The sequence below is a fragment of the Erpetoichthys calabaricus genome, chromosome 5, assembly GCF_900747795.2.
Source record: "Erpetoichthys calabaricus chromosome 5, fErpCal1.3, whole genome shotgun sequence".
In the NCBI taxonomy this organism is placed as follows: domain Eukaryota; kingdom Metazoa; phylum Chordata; class Cladistia; order Polypteriformes; family Polypteridae; genus Erpetoichthys; species Erpetoichthys calabaricus.
Window position 1 is genome coordinate 147,640,644 of NC_041398.2, and position 13,930 is coordinate 147,654,573.

Sequence of the window (13,930 nt, forward strand, 5' to 3'; positions counted from 1 at the left end):
CAGAGCTCCGCTAGCAGCAGCATATTTTCCCACGTATTTCATATTATTTAGAGGTATCCTGTATTTAACACGACCAAGGAACTTCCACTACAATATACAAGCATGAGTAATAAGAAGAAAAGTCAGAAAGAACCGGAAAAGAAACTTAAAGCTGTATCAAAGTCTGGACAGACTTCCGGCCTGAGTGCAAGTGCAAGGTATGGCCTCACGGAGACTGACCTGGAACAGGCAGACGAATGCGCAGAATTCCTGGGACCCCGCTTCATTGTATCGTCTTCAGTCGAGAGTGAAAATGGGAGCGAAGGTGCAAGTGATACAGGTTGCGATGGATCGCCGATTTCTGAGGATCATTCGAGACTAGAAAGGGCTCTGCAGGATGTGCTCTCATCTACTCATCGCGAGCCTGCAGCGCCTGCTGTAACAGGAGCTGCATTTCCACCCGCGGAGCACGAAAGCCGAAGCGAACTGTCCGAACTGAAAGAGATGATCGCTACACTGGCCACTGCCATGGTTACGGCCATGAATGAGCTTAAGAATGAGCTTAAGAAAGATAACATGAATGATCTTAAGAAGGTGACCATTGAGCTCAAGAAAGATAACAAAGATAAGGAAACGCGTCTATTTAAACGTTTTGATGTGAACTTTAAAGGCATGTTGGAGAAATTAGTGGAACACATCGAAGAAACTAATTCCAAACTGAAAATGATTGATGACCATATTAATGATGTTTCAGATCAGCTGGAAGACGTTAAGCAGGGACTCACGGCTCGAGTTGAAACAGCGGAACAACTGGCGTCTAACGCCGATGAAAAAGCCACAGCTGCGAACTCCGAATGCAAAAAACTTGGAGACAGACTTGCAGCCCTGGAGGATGGGTGCAGAAGAAATAATATAAGAATTGAGGGTATACCTGAGAAACGAGAAAGCTCAAGCTCAAGCCCAGTGAAATTTGCAGTAGAATTACTGTCTAAAATAATTGGAGATGACTTTAAACTCGACATTGAGATAGCCACGGCTTATCGCACAAAGATACCAAGCGCCTTTAAACCTAGGTCTTTTATTGTCCACTTCGAGCGACTACGATGTAAGCTTGATGTGATGGCACTTCTCAGACGCAAGTAAGAGATTATATTCGAAAATAATCTTATTCGTATTTTTCCCGACTTCTCACCATCAACAGCTGCAAAACTCAGATCCTACATCGACATTAAAAAGTTGCTACGGAAAGCCGATATCAAATACAGCCTCTTGTATCCCGCCAAACTGAAAGTGGAAGTTCAAGATCAACATTATATTTTCATAAGCAAAGAAGAAGCTGAAAAGGAACTAAAGAAGCTGTTTCCGACACTTTTTGAAAGTTAATAAGGAGCCGTATTCTATCAAGGCACGGGAAGGACCTATGATCTGCTCTCTGGATCCATGTTTAAAGAGACTGGTATTATAATTATACATCCCTTTTTTTTTTCCTTTTCTTTATCTGGACTTTATATGTTTATGTTTTAATCAGAGTTATAGAGTTATAGACGTGAGTGTGAAAATGTGGAAGTAATTAAAGTAGGATTCATTTTTTTTTTCTTCTTTTTTTTTTTTTTTCTTTTTTTTATTTTACTATACCTTAAAGTAGACTGTTTAACTTCATACCCTTGGTTTATTGCTTTTTCTACTATTTATACTATTACCATTATACTATTACAGTAGGAATTACCAGGTTTATCCTAGACTAGTTTTTAAAATCATTCCCAGGGTTGTTTCTTTTTCTTTTTTTAATCTTAATATCTTAACTTAAAAGCGCTGAAGATTATTTCAAGCTTAAATATTGTTAATGAGAACATTTTCGGCAGATAGTATTAAGAATTTAACTGCAAAAGATATCTCTTTATTAATTCTGTAACGCCGCTGCAGGGTGGGGTTTGTTTTGTTTTGGACGTGCTCTGTCTCTTCCTATGTCAGAGGACTGGAACATCGCGAAGTGGGATCTAGCCTCATGTGGGGAGGCAAAATGGGGGGGTGGGGGGATAAAGGGGGGAGAGAAGGAGAGCAGGCTATATCTAATCTATTCTTGTAATTCTTATAATTATAAATATCAATGCAACAATAGGCTAAAATGCAATAACTCATGGGGAATCTTGAAACTAAAATTAAAACTGACATATTACCAATTAAAACTATAAAATGACATTAAAAACTCAGAATCAATGTCTCCATGATGGGACAGTTAACTTTGTGAGCTGGAATGTTAAAGGCCTGAATCACGAATTAAAGAGAAAGAAAGTATGCTCTCACCTAACAGGCTTAAACGCTAAAATACTATTTTTACAAGAGACCCACTTACTAACCAAGGATCAGTTCAGATTACAAAAAGACTGGACTGGCCAAATGTTCCATTCTAGCTTTATAAAGAAAACTAGAGGGGTGGGAATTCTCATACATAGAACAGTTCCATTTGTAGCATCAGATGTAGTGTCGGACCCTGAAGGGAGATATGTGATGGTCATGGGCAACTTATATAACAGTAAAATGATTTTGATAAATGTTTATGCACCCAATGTTGATGATAAGGAATTCATGCAAAATCTATTTGCATCCATTCCCAATGTGAACACTCATAAAATTATAATGGCTGGGGACTTTAATTGTGTTTTAAATCCACTCTTAGATAGGACTCCTGTGACAGGGGGGACGACATCTAATACTGCAAAGATAATTACACAGTTTTTGAATGATCACAACTTATCAGACCCCTGGAGGTTTCTTAACCCAAACTCAAGAACATATTCGTTCTACTCACCAGTGCATTATAGCTACTCAAGAATTGATTATTTTTTTAATAGATAATAATTTCTTGCCTACAATTAAATCATGCAAATATGACACAATTGTTATCTCTGACCATGCCCCTCTAGTCTTGGAGCTAAAATCAATAAGCCCCTCACACTCACCTCGCAGATGCCGTCTTAACCCTCTTTTATTGGCAGACGAGAACTGCACAGAATTTATATCCAAACAAATCAGCTTCTTCCTAGAGACAAACACGTCCACAGAGGTTTCTGTAGGAACACTCTGGGAAACTCTAAAGGCCTTCTTAAGAGGACAGATTATTTCATATCTTTCCCACAGAAATAAATTAGAAACCAAGAAAGTGTCAGAGCTAAGAAATGAAATTACTAGAATAGATGAAGAACAAGCCAGGTGTCCAAATGAAGTTCTCCACAGGAAAAGGCAGGCCCTACATACAGAACTTAACATCTTAACAACTAAAGAAACTGAACAACTTATTTATAAGTCTAGACAGCATTACTATGAACACGGAGAAAAAGCTAATAAGCTTTTAGCTCAACAAATTCATAAACAAGAAGTTCACAATGCAATACCAGTAATCACCAACAAGAATGGAGAAGAAATCATCGACCATAATAAAATGATGCACACATTTAGAGATTACTGTAAGTCTTTATATTCCACTGAGCTCAAAGAAGACAACACACAATCTAATGCATTTCTGGATACTTCACAGATACCACAAATAGATGCTTTAAGTGCTGAGGAACTGGATAAACCTCTAACGCTAACAGAATTATTAGATGCTATAAAGTCACTACAAAGCGGGAAATCATCAGGCCCTGATGGTTACCCCGTAGAATTTTATAAGAAATTCTCCACTCAGCTAGCTCCCCTCTTATTGGCAACATTTACAGAAGCTAGAGACAACCAAATACTACCTCAAACATTTCGACAAGCATTAATCACCATCTTTCCTAAACAAAATAAGGACTTGTTACAATGTGCATCATACAGACCAATTTCACTCCTGAATAATGATGTTAAGATACTCTCAAAAATCCTAGCTAGAAGGATGGAGAAAGTGCTGCCCTCGGTAATATCACAAGATCAAACTGGATTTATTAAAGGCCGACACCTATCTTCAAATCTCCGACGCTTGTTTAATGTTATATATTCACCAGCAAAATCAAACACCCCAGAGATATTACTATCATTAGACGCAGAAAAAGCATTTGATATGATTGAATGGAATTACCTATTCACTGCATTGGAGAAATTTGGGTTTGGCCCGAATATTTGTGCATGGATCAAACTACTGTATACCAATCCAGAAGCTTCAGTTTGTATTAATAACATTTGCTCAGACTACTTTAAACTAGAACGTGGTACCAGACAAGGATGTCCCTTGTCGCCACTGTTGTTTGCAATCGCTATTGAACCACTGGCGTTTCACTGCCGAAATTCTTATCAGATAAAGGGGATTGTCAGAGAAGGACTGGAACAGAAAATTTCTCTATATGCAGATGATATGGTCTTATATATATCAGACCCAGAAAACACTGTCCCCGCTGTTTTAACAGCACTAACAGAATTTCAAAAGATATCTGGTCTTAGAATTAATCTGAATAAAAGTATATTCTTTCCAGTGAATTCACAAGCATATAATATTATATTAGACACCCTACCTTTTACCATAGCAGATCAGTTTAAATACCTAGGGGTAAATATCACAAGTAAACATAAAGCTCTTTATCAACAAAATTTTGGCGTCTGTAAGGAAAAAATTAAGCAAGACTTGCATAGATGGTCAACCCTTCATCTCACTCTAGCCGGAAGAATTAACATTGTTAAGATGAATATCCTTCCTAAACTTCTCTTTTTGTTTCAAAACATTCCAATATATATCAATAAATCGTTTTTTAAACAGTTAGATTCAATAATAACCTCATTCATTTGGAACTCAAAACACCCACGTATTCGAAGAGCGACCCTACAAAAACCTCAGGCAGAAGGTGGCATGGCTTTACCTAATTTTCAGTTTTATTACTGGGCAGCAAACATACAAGCCATAAAAACCTGGACACAAATAAATGAACATACACAGGCTTGGTCCGCAATAGAAGTAAAATCCTGTAATACTTCTTTATATTCCCTGCTCTGCTCTCCAATAAATGAAAGTTATCGCAAATATACTAATAACCCAATTGTGCTTTACTCACTCAGAATATGGAACCAAATTAGAAAGCATTTTAAGATGGAAAATCTTTTATCAGTGGCACCCCTGCAAGAGAACCACCTCTTTCAACCTTTGCAAGTATATCCAGTTTTTAATACCTGGAAAAGTTTTGGGATTAAAATGCTCACAGATCTTTATATAGACAACATATTTACATTTTTTGAACAATTAAGTTCAAAATTCAACCTCCCAGCTACACATTTCTTTTACTATCTTCAAATTTGAAATTTTGTTAAACAGAAATTGCCCGATTTCCCCCACCTTGCACCCTCCACAATGCTGGAAAAAATACTGCTCAATTTCAAGGAAACAAACACTATTTCCACAATATATAAAATCTTATTAGAGTCCCTACCTTTCAAAGATCCAAGAGGACATTGGGAAGAAGATCTCTTAATCAATATATCAGAAAAGGAGTGGAAGGTAGCAAAGCAGAGAATTCACTCGAGTTCTATATGCGCAAAGCATAGAATTATTCAACTAAAAATTATATATCGAGCCCATCTGTCTCGCTTAAAACTGTCCAAAATGTTTCCAGGGCAGGATCCAACCTGCGAGCGCTGCAACCAAGCTCCTGCCTCACTGGGTCACATGTTTTGGGCCTGCACCAAACTAACATCATTTTGGACAAAAATTTTTAAGTGCCTCTCAGACAGCCTTGGTATCACAATCCCTCCTAACCCATTAACAGCTGTGTTCGGTGTTCTTCCAGATGGACTTGAATTGGAGAAGGACTAGCAAACTGTGATTGCATTCACTACACTTTTGGCACGCAGACTTATTTTGTTAAATTGGAAGAATCCTAATTCTCCTCTTATAAGTCAGTGGGAAACCGATGTTTTATATTATTTGAAATTGGAAAAAATCAAATTTTCACTTAGAGGATCTCTACAAAATTTTTTCAAAACATGGCAGGATTTAATCGATATTATTTTAGAATAAGAGGAATAACTATTATCGCATTTAACTCCCTTCTCCATCTCTTATTTACATAGATATTTACTTCTCCCTTTCTTTTGTTTAATGTTGCCTTATTAAAAAGCCTTAAGCAATTTTCCTTTAGCTAAGCTCTCCTTCTCAGGGGTGGGGTTTGATTAGTCTTCAAATTTGTTGGGTTATTAATTGATCTGTTTGTATGGAATGATTACAATGAAAATTAATAAAATAAAAATATTAAAAAAAAAAAAAACATAAATACTACAATTATTGAAAGAGTCATATTATCTGATCATGTCTGTGGTACACATGCTGAATGTGATAGGCACATGGAGTCTTGGTTACACAGAACATTTTCCTTGCATACACTCATTAATATGCTACTATTTTAGGTGTATTAAGAACCTTAAGTTAATCTGTAATGCATGAATAATCATATAAGATTTCTCTCTTGCTTATTTTGACACTGTATCTTGTTGCCTTGTCACAGACATAAAAGAAAGGCAGAAGTATTTAGCCACTGTCCACCCTGAAAGTGACCATAAGGGAAACTACTGATTGCAAATGCATCTTTATGACAGACTGGTAAAGTAAACATATTGGGGCTATATGGGGGATTTGTGATACTCTGCTAAAGTCTATGTAATAAAGAATCTGAAAGCAAAAATAGGATCACCCTAGGGCCCTTCCATAATACAATATTGTATTAAAAGTAAAGTTCCACAACTTATGAACACTGTGATTAAAAATTAAAAAAAAACTCCAATGTTTTCATAAAGGCTAGGTGTTATACCCTGCCGTATTTATTATTCTATGAAGAGTAGAGAGTTTTCCTTGAGAGATGGGAATAAACTTTCAATTATGTGTGGTTCTTTACTATAAGGCAATCCATGTATCTTCTGACTTTAGTTTGTAGGTATATGATGTGTTATTTTCATTTAGATTTTTTTGTCTTTGAAAGATGACTATGCTCTAAATATATGGGGGACACATGGCATATTGCCTATTTCTGCACTCTAAAAAAGTCTAATTTTTATGACCAGCAGTCATTACACCATGCACTGCAGAACATGTAATCCACCTGAAGCTAAGCATGTTTGGGCCTGGCCAGTTCTTGGATGGGAGATCAACCAGAAAAAGCTTGGGTTGCAGCTCAAAGAGGTATTGGTGAGACCAGCAGGGGGTGCTTACCCTCTGGTCTATATGTGGACCCTAATGCCCCAGTTCAATGATAGGGGCACTGAGCTGTAAAAAAACCTTCGGATGAGACGTAAAATTGAGGTAAGTGTAGTGTGTATCTCATTGTCCTTGCTAAATTGTCAACTATACCTTAGTCATTCTGGCCCCCTAATCATCCCCTATATCTGAATGACTAACTATCCCTTACCCCTTCACCACCTAACAGGTAATGTGTGGTTGTGTGGCACAAATTGGAGACGTCGCAAAATCCAGGTGGATGCTGAACATTAGTGGTGCTTGAAGCAGCTTCCAACTCACTATGTAAAGTGCTTTGAATAGCGGGAAAAGTACTGTATATACGTACAAAAGTATCTATCTATCTATCTATCTATCTATCTATCTATCTATCTATCTATCTATCTATCTATCTATCTATCTATCTATCTACAAAGATTATTATTATTAATTATGTGGTACTGCAGATATGAGTAATAATTATTACTAATACATGACTTAATGCAAGCGGAAAAGCTTGGAAAAACATGAGTAGTAATACCAGAAAGAAGCTATCAAAGGGATGATTGATGACCTTAAGCCCTGCCCCAAATTATGACTTATGAAATATGAAAATATGAAAATATAATTTATGAAAATATGATTTATGAAATGTGTCCCACCCCTATGGGTGGGGAAGGGTAATATGGCGGTTGGACAACTTTCATAATTGATAATCTCTAAACACTTCCTTTTAGGGAGAGGCTTTCGTAAACCAAGCCCTTAGCATGCCCCATTCCCACCCCTATGGAAAAATCAGAAGTGTCTGAACTGAATGTACCTGTGATATAACATGTTTTTAATCGTGTCTGTTTAGTTATAATATTATGTTTTGAAGTGATCGGTAAAGCATCTCTGAATTTTAATATTGTTTTGAAAATTACCAATAAAGCACCATTTGATTTTTAAACCATTGACATTTTTCTTTCACTGTCAATGATGGAGGGTTACATGAAAAAAGTTTATGATAACCCAGCAAATCCCAGCAGCTTTGGGGGAAAAGATTCTTTGAAAAGAGCTCTTGAGGTTTCGGGTCAGAAAAGTAATGACCATCAGGTGTCGGATTGGTTATCTGGTCAATATTCTTATACAATTTATAAACCTGCTAGAATGCATTTTAGGAGAAATAAGGTTTATGTACGTAATATAGACTTGCAATGGCAGATGGATTTAGCAGACATGACAAATGCGTCCAAGCATAACCAGGGTTATAAATATTTGTTGACCTGTATCGATATACTTTCCAAGTATGCGTGGGTACGGCCCCTGAAGAACAAAGTGGATAAAGAAGAGACAAGAGCCTTCCAAGACATTCTGAGTGCCGGCAGAACTCCAAAGAAGCTCCAGACTGATAAGGAGAAAGAGTTTTTCAACCGAGATTTTCAAAAGCTGCTAAAGAAGATTGGAATAAAACATTTCACCACAGGAAATTAATTAAAGGCATCCATGGTGGAGAGATTTAACCACACACTAAAGTCTAAAATGTGAAAATATTTCAGTGCGTATAATACGAGAACCTACATCAATAAATTGTTGGATCTAGTATACTCTTACAACAAAAGTTATCATCGAAGCATAAAAATTGTTCTTTCTGATGTAAACATATTAAATTGTAGGAAAATTTTCAAAAACATATGACGTCGCCAACCCCCCAGGTCCACCGTTGTTTAAGTTCAAAGTAGGAGATACAGTTAGGATTTCTAAAACCAGACATCCTTTTGCGAAAGGTTATGAACAAACATTTTCAGATGAAATCTTTACCGTATCTGAGCATGTACCTAGGGCACCAGCTGTGTACAAACTGAAAGATTACGATGGTGAAGAGATCATAGGATCCTTTTATGACCCTGAATTGCAAAAAATTAAAGTCAATTCCACAGACATTTGCAGGATCAAAAAAATACTGTCTAGGAAAGTTAAGTACAAAAAACGATTCATTTTAGTCAAATGGTTTGCGTGCCCAGAAAAATTTTATAGCTGGATACCAGAGAGCCAAGCCCAAGATGTTCAATAAAATCCAGACCGCCCCTAATCTGCTCATCATTCTCTAATGGTATACGATGGAGCGCAAAAGTTTTTTTATGATTCTGCCTAGCAATGTTTCCTCAGACATTTTCCCTAACAACACAATTTCCAATTTCACGACAAAGCTTGCTAAACCCATATAATTAGAAGGTTCTTGGGAAGTCGGTCTAGCAGAAATACAGTACCCACAATACCACAGACAAACCGGATAACGAATTCTACATTTCAGCTCCAGGGATAAGAAATATTACTACATTCCTTGCAGGTATTATGAAGGTATTCACGACGTATTGTCTTTTATGAATTCGAAAACCTTAAGCCTACCCACTTTGACAGACGTTGCAATGGGAACTGTCCCTTCTGAGAATCATGTAAAATTCAGTTATAATGCGGTGGAAAGAATAGTCTACGTGGTTCCGGGCAAAAAGAATGAAACTATACGCTTAAAAGGACAGCTGGGTGGAATATTAGAAACGCATCCTGATTAGACTCGGGGATTAACTTACAAGGCTCCTTTCCCCGCTGACATCAGGGCGGGATTTTACACTTTGTACGTGTATGGTGACATGGTATGTCATCAGAGAGTCAGAGACAGCTACGTGCCCATTTTGAGATGCGTTCATATAGTAGATCAAGCAAATAAAATTGCTACTATCACATATGACAAACCTCATTATGCCCCAGTTAGCAAGAATCATTTTGACACAGTGACTATTGAAATAAAGACAGACCAGAACAAAAACGTGCCATTTCAGTTTGGTAAGGCGATAGTGAAGTTGCATTTCAGACCTGTCAGGCATTGTATGCACGACTGAAGCAATGAGGTCTTACCAGGACCCGACACCTTACATCCAATATTACCAGACCCAAGTGGGTATCTTATTACCAGGATTCTCTGGATCCCCTGTAATGTATGGTGGGGGTATTGGAGGTATATTTCAGAGGTTGTTTAGAAGAGCTTTACCTCTCCTGAAAAAAGGCTTTGACATTGCAAAACCACATATCAAATCCGATGCTAAAAATATTGTAAAAGATGTGATCACCGGGGCTATATCAAGTGCGGCTGGTGGCGTCCGAGAAAAGCAGGAGGGGACGGGCTTAATAGTAATGAGAAAGACAAAACGCAATAGACCACCGGGATTGCATGAGGGCCTGCCAGTCAAAAAGGCAAGGCAAACTATTTTTACAGCATTTTCGAAACATTGTCAGAAGAAGAAGAACAAGACTAAATAAAGCAGGCAAAAAGAAGAAGAGAGACATTTTTTAAGAAAAGATGACTTTTGTACACAGAATGTCCAAAGTGTGTGTCAAATCTGAACTGGACCTGTTTACTGTGCCTTTAACTCAAATGAATGTAGATAAAAGTATATACGTTGAAGTCCCACCTCTCTCAGCCCTCTCTGAAGTAGCGCCGCTAGAATTTCTCATAGCTGGAAATGGGGAATATTACCTTGACTTGAATAACACTCTTCTACACCCAAGGGGCAAAATAGTGAATACTGATGAACTAACATAGCTGCTGGTGCAAAGGTTGGATTTGTCAACTACCCTAGAGCCAGTTTGTTTTCGCAAGTTAATGTTACCCTGGGGGACCACCTAATGTTGCAGAGTTCAAATTGTAATCCTTACAGAGCTGTTTTAGAAGGCCTGCTAAATTACAGTCAGGAGACTCTTCATTCTCAGTTTGCTACAGGCCTTTTTTACAAAGATACACTTAACAAATTGGAAGAGACAGATCCTGATGTATAAAACACCGTTTTTAATAAAAGAAGTGCCTATACAGCCGGGAGCAGGACTGTTGAACTTCTGGGACACATACATACCGATCTCTTTTTCCAGGAAAAATTAATATTGAACAGCCTGGATGTGAAGATTAAAATGGTTCAGAACAAAGATGAATTCTGCTTAATGCCTAGTGATGCCAAACATTGCAAAGTAAACATAACGTCAGCCTCCGTGTTTGTAAAAAAAGTAAAAGTTTCACCGGCCGTTAAATTAGGGCACACTCATGCCCTTACATCAGACAATGCTAAATATCCTGTGGAAAGGGTGAATATGAAAGTATTCAGTATTCCTGCGGGTATCCGAGTATGCAATCAAGGAAACCTGTTTCTGGGTCAGCTACCAAAGTATGTGGTGATTGACATGGTGGATAATGAGGCTTTTTCAGTTTCTTATACAAGGAATCTTTTCAATTTCAAACATAACGATGTAGAGTTCCTGGCTCTGTACATGGACGGTGAACAGATTCATGCCAAACCTTTTCAACCAGACTTTGCAAGCGGCAACAGTGGCAGAGAATACTATAACCTGGTATTGGTCTTTGACAACATCAATGAAATCAACCAGAGACATAATGTGCTGTATGACTACTAATAAAAACCATGAATACAAAACAATTAACAGAACTGCGGTCCCAAGATCCTTACACCAAAAGGTATTTCTGCGGGGTGCTGGCGTGTTTTTTTACTGGAAAAAAATATAGGAGTGCCAGCCTTGTTTGTAGTGAATACTCACCATCAAACCCAATCTGGAGAACACTGGCTGGGGATTTACATCACTGAAGACGGCCATGGGGAGTTTTTTGATTCCTATGGAAATCCTCCGGACTTTATCTATTTCCCAAATTACATTTACCGTTTCTTAAACAAAAACTGTAATCAAATAATTTATAACAACAGGCAGATTCAAAGTTGGTTCTCGGACACGTGGCCAACACTGCCTCTTTCTGCATCAGCGAGGAAAAGGACTTCCGTACGCCTCTGTAATAAAAAATAATTCTGATGATGTAAACAATAATGATGCTATGGTATCTAAATTTGTTCGTTCCTGGCTTCCTGTTGTTTTTATCGGTACCCTTGCATGCAAAGATCAGAGACCTATAACTATTTCAATAGACAGTTAAATAATGACTACACTCTTATGACATACAATTGTATTTAATAAACAAACAATTTTACAAATAAATAAGCAATCCAATCCAGTCTTTTTTTTCTCGGTTTCCATCGGTAGGTGCTGACTTCAGGATAATGAACAGGGAGGGGAGCAGGGGCAGCTTAAAACTTTCAAGGAGTTCTCTTGTTTCATCATTAGCCACAACAGAAAATGGAATGTTCAAACCAGCCATGGCATTTACAAATTCCTTCCATCCACGCAGCCTCCTATGCTCAGGTATTGTATGAGATGCTGTCAGATTATGTACCAAATCCACCATGTTGGAGCCGACCAAAGGTTTACCTTCTAACAGCAGCTCTCCATGGTTATTCCAAAACACAAGATTGGGATTGACAGACATTTTATGCAAAACAAATTCAACATTGTTCTTTGTTTTTACAAGCGCACTCTTCAAAGCCTCTTGCCAAACCTGGTCCTCTGACAGGTTGACTGTTCCCCTCGACATTTTCTTTTGGTAACGTGAGTGTCAGACTGTTAGTTTTTTTATTGGCCTTTTTAACTAAAGTTAGATATTCCTGCAAGATAGAGGTGTAAAGCTTCATCTTCTCGTCAGCCCCTATATCACAGCATTACAGGACGTTTCTCATTTCCTTGTCCAATTCAGTTTCAGTGGCACTCAAGAGATTGTTCGGATTAGTGCTCTTTTGCAGAAAAAGAGACATTTGATGCTGTGGTACCAAATACATTTCCTGAGCGTATTCCATATTTATGCTCTAGAAGCTAATAAACTGGATATGAAGAGCCCCAAAAAGCATCCTTTGTGGTTCAAAACAGCTTTCTTCTTTTATAAGGTTAGTTTTCTGTCACTTATTTTTCATACAGATGTTTTATGCTTCTTGAGTTGTTTAAACTGTTTGGGTGAAAGAGGTATATTGCCTTCAGACAAAGCATTAATTAAATCATTAGAAGACACGTTTATAAGAATTTTACGGCGACGACAAAAGCAACGGAGTAAGGCCTTGAGAGGCCTTGTAACACAAGGAACACATTTTTGCAGTGTTGCAGGCCGCTTCCATGTCATTGGTCTTGTCATTAAATTTAGGAATTGTATGCTGTATAAAACAAAATTGGGACCAACAGTAACAGTTGCAATCAGCACACTTGATTAGCTCTTCAGGGATCGGTCTGCAGTCGGGGGAGAAACAGACGTTGCAGTGGCCTTCTCAGCGATGGCTAAGGTTTGAGTGGTAGCCTGTGTAACAGTAGTCACACAAGTATTTTACACCCAGAAAACCCTTTAAATTCAAAATGCTGTAATAATGGTTATCATGCAATAACATAAAATATGTTTTAGGGTTTCTACCACTGGAGCTTTCAAATTTAAAAAAATTTTAATTTCTTGGGCATTTCTACCAAACAACAATTTTAATATCTAGCAAGTTTTCAAATTTATGAATGTCCGCAAAGGACACTTTTTCATGCTCAGATAATCCGCCCCTGCTCTGAAGGTTGTACGCTTCATGCATACATAACTGTGGATTTTGCCTGTACTTCCATTAGGGTAAGCAGACAAAAGGTAAAACAGAGTTGATTCCAGTAATTATGAGAACTAATTAAATGCCTCATTTTCTTTCTGATTATTTTGTGATTGAGTAGAGTGGATACCTTGTGAGCGCCGTTAGAAAACCACCAACCGCTAGGTGCTCTAACAATCTGTATGAATAGCATCAGAGACTCATCAGCTCAGCTAATACACTCATGTGACTCTGAAGAAGATTCTCTATCTGTTGAAGAAACTTGTCTGCACTAATATTAGTTCCAGTC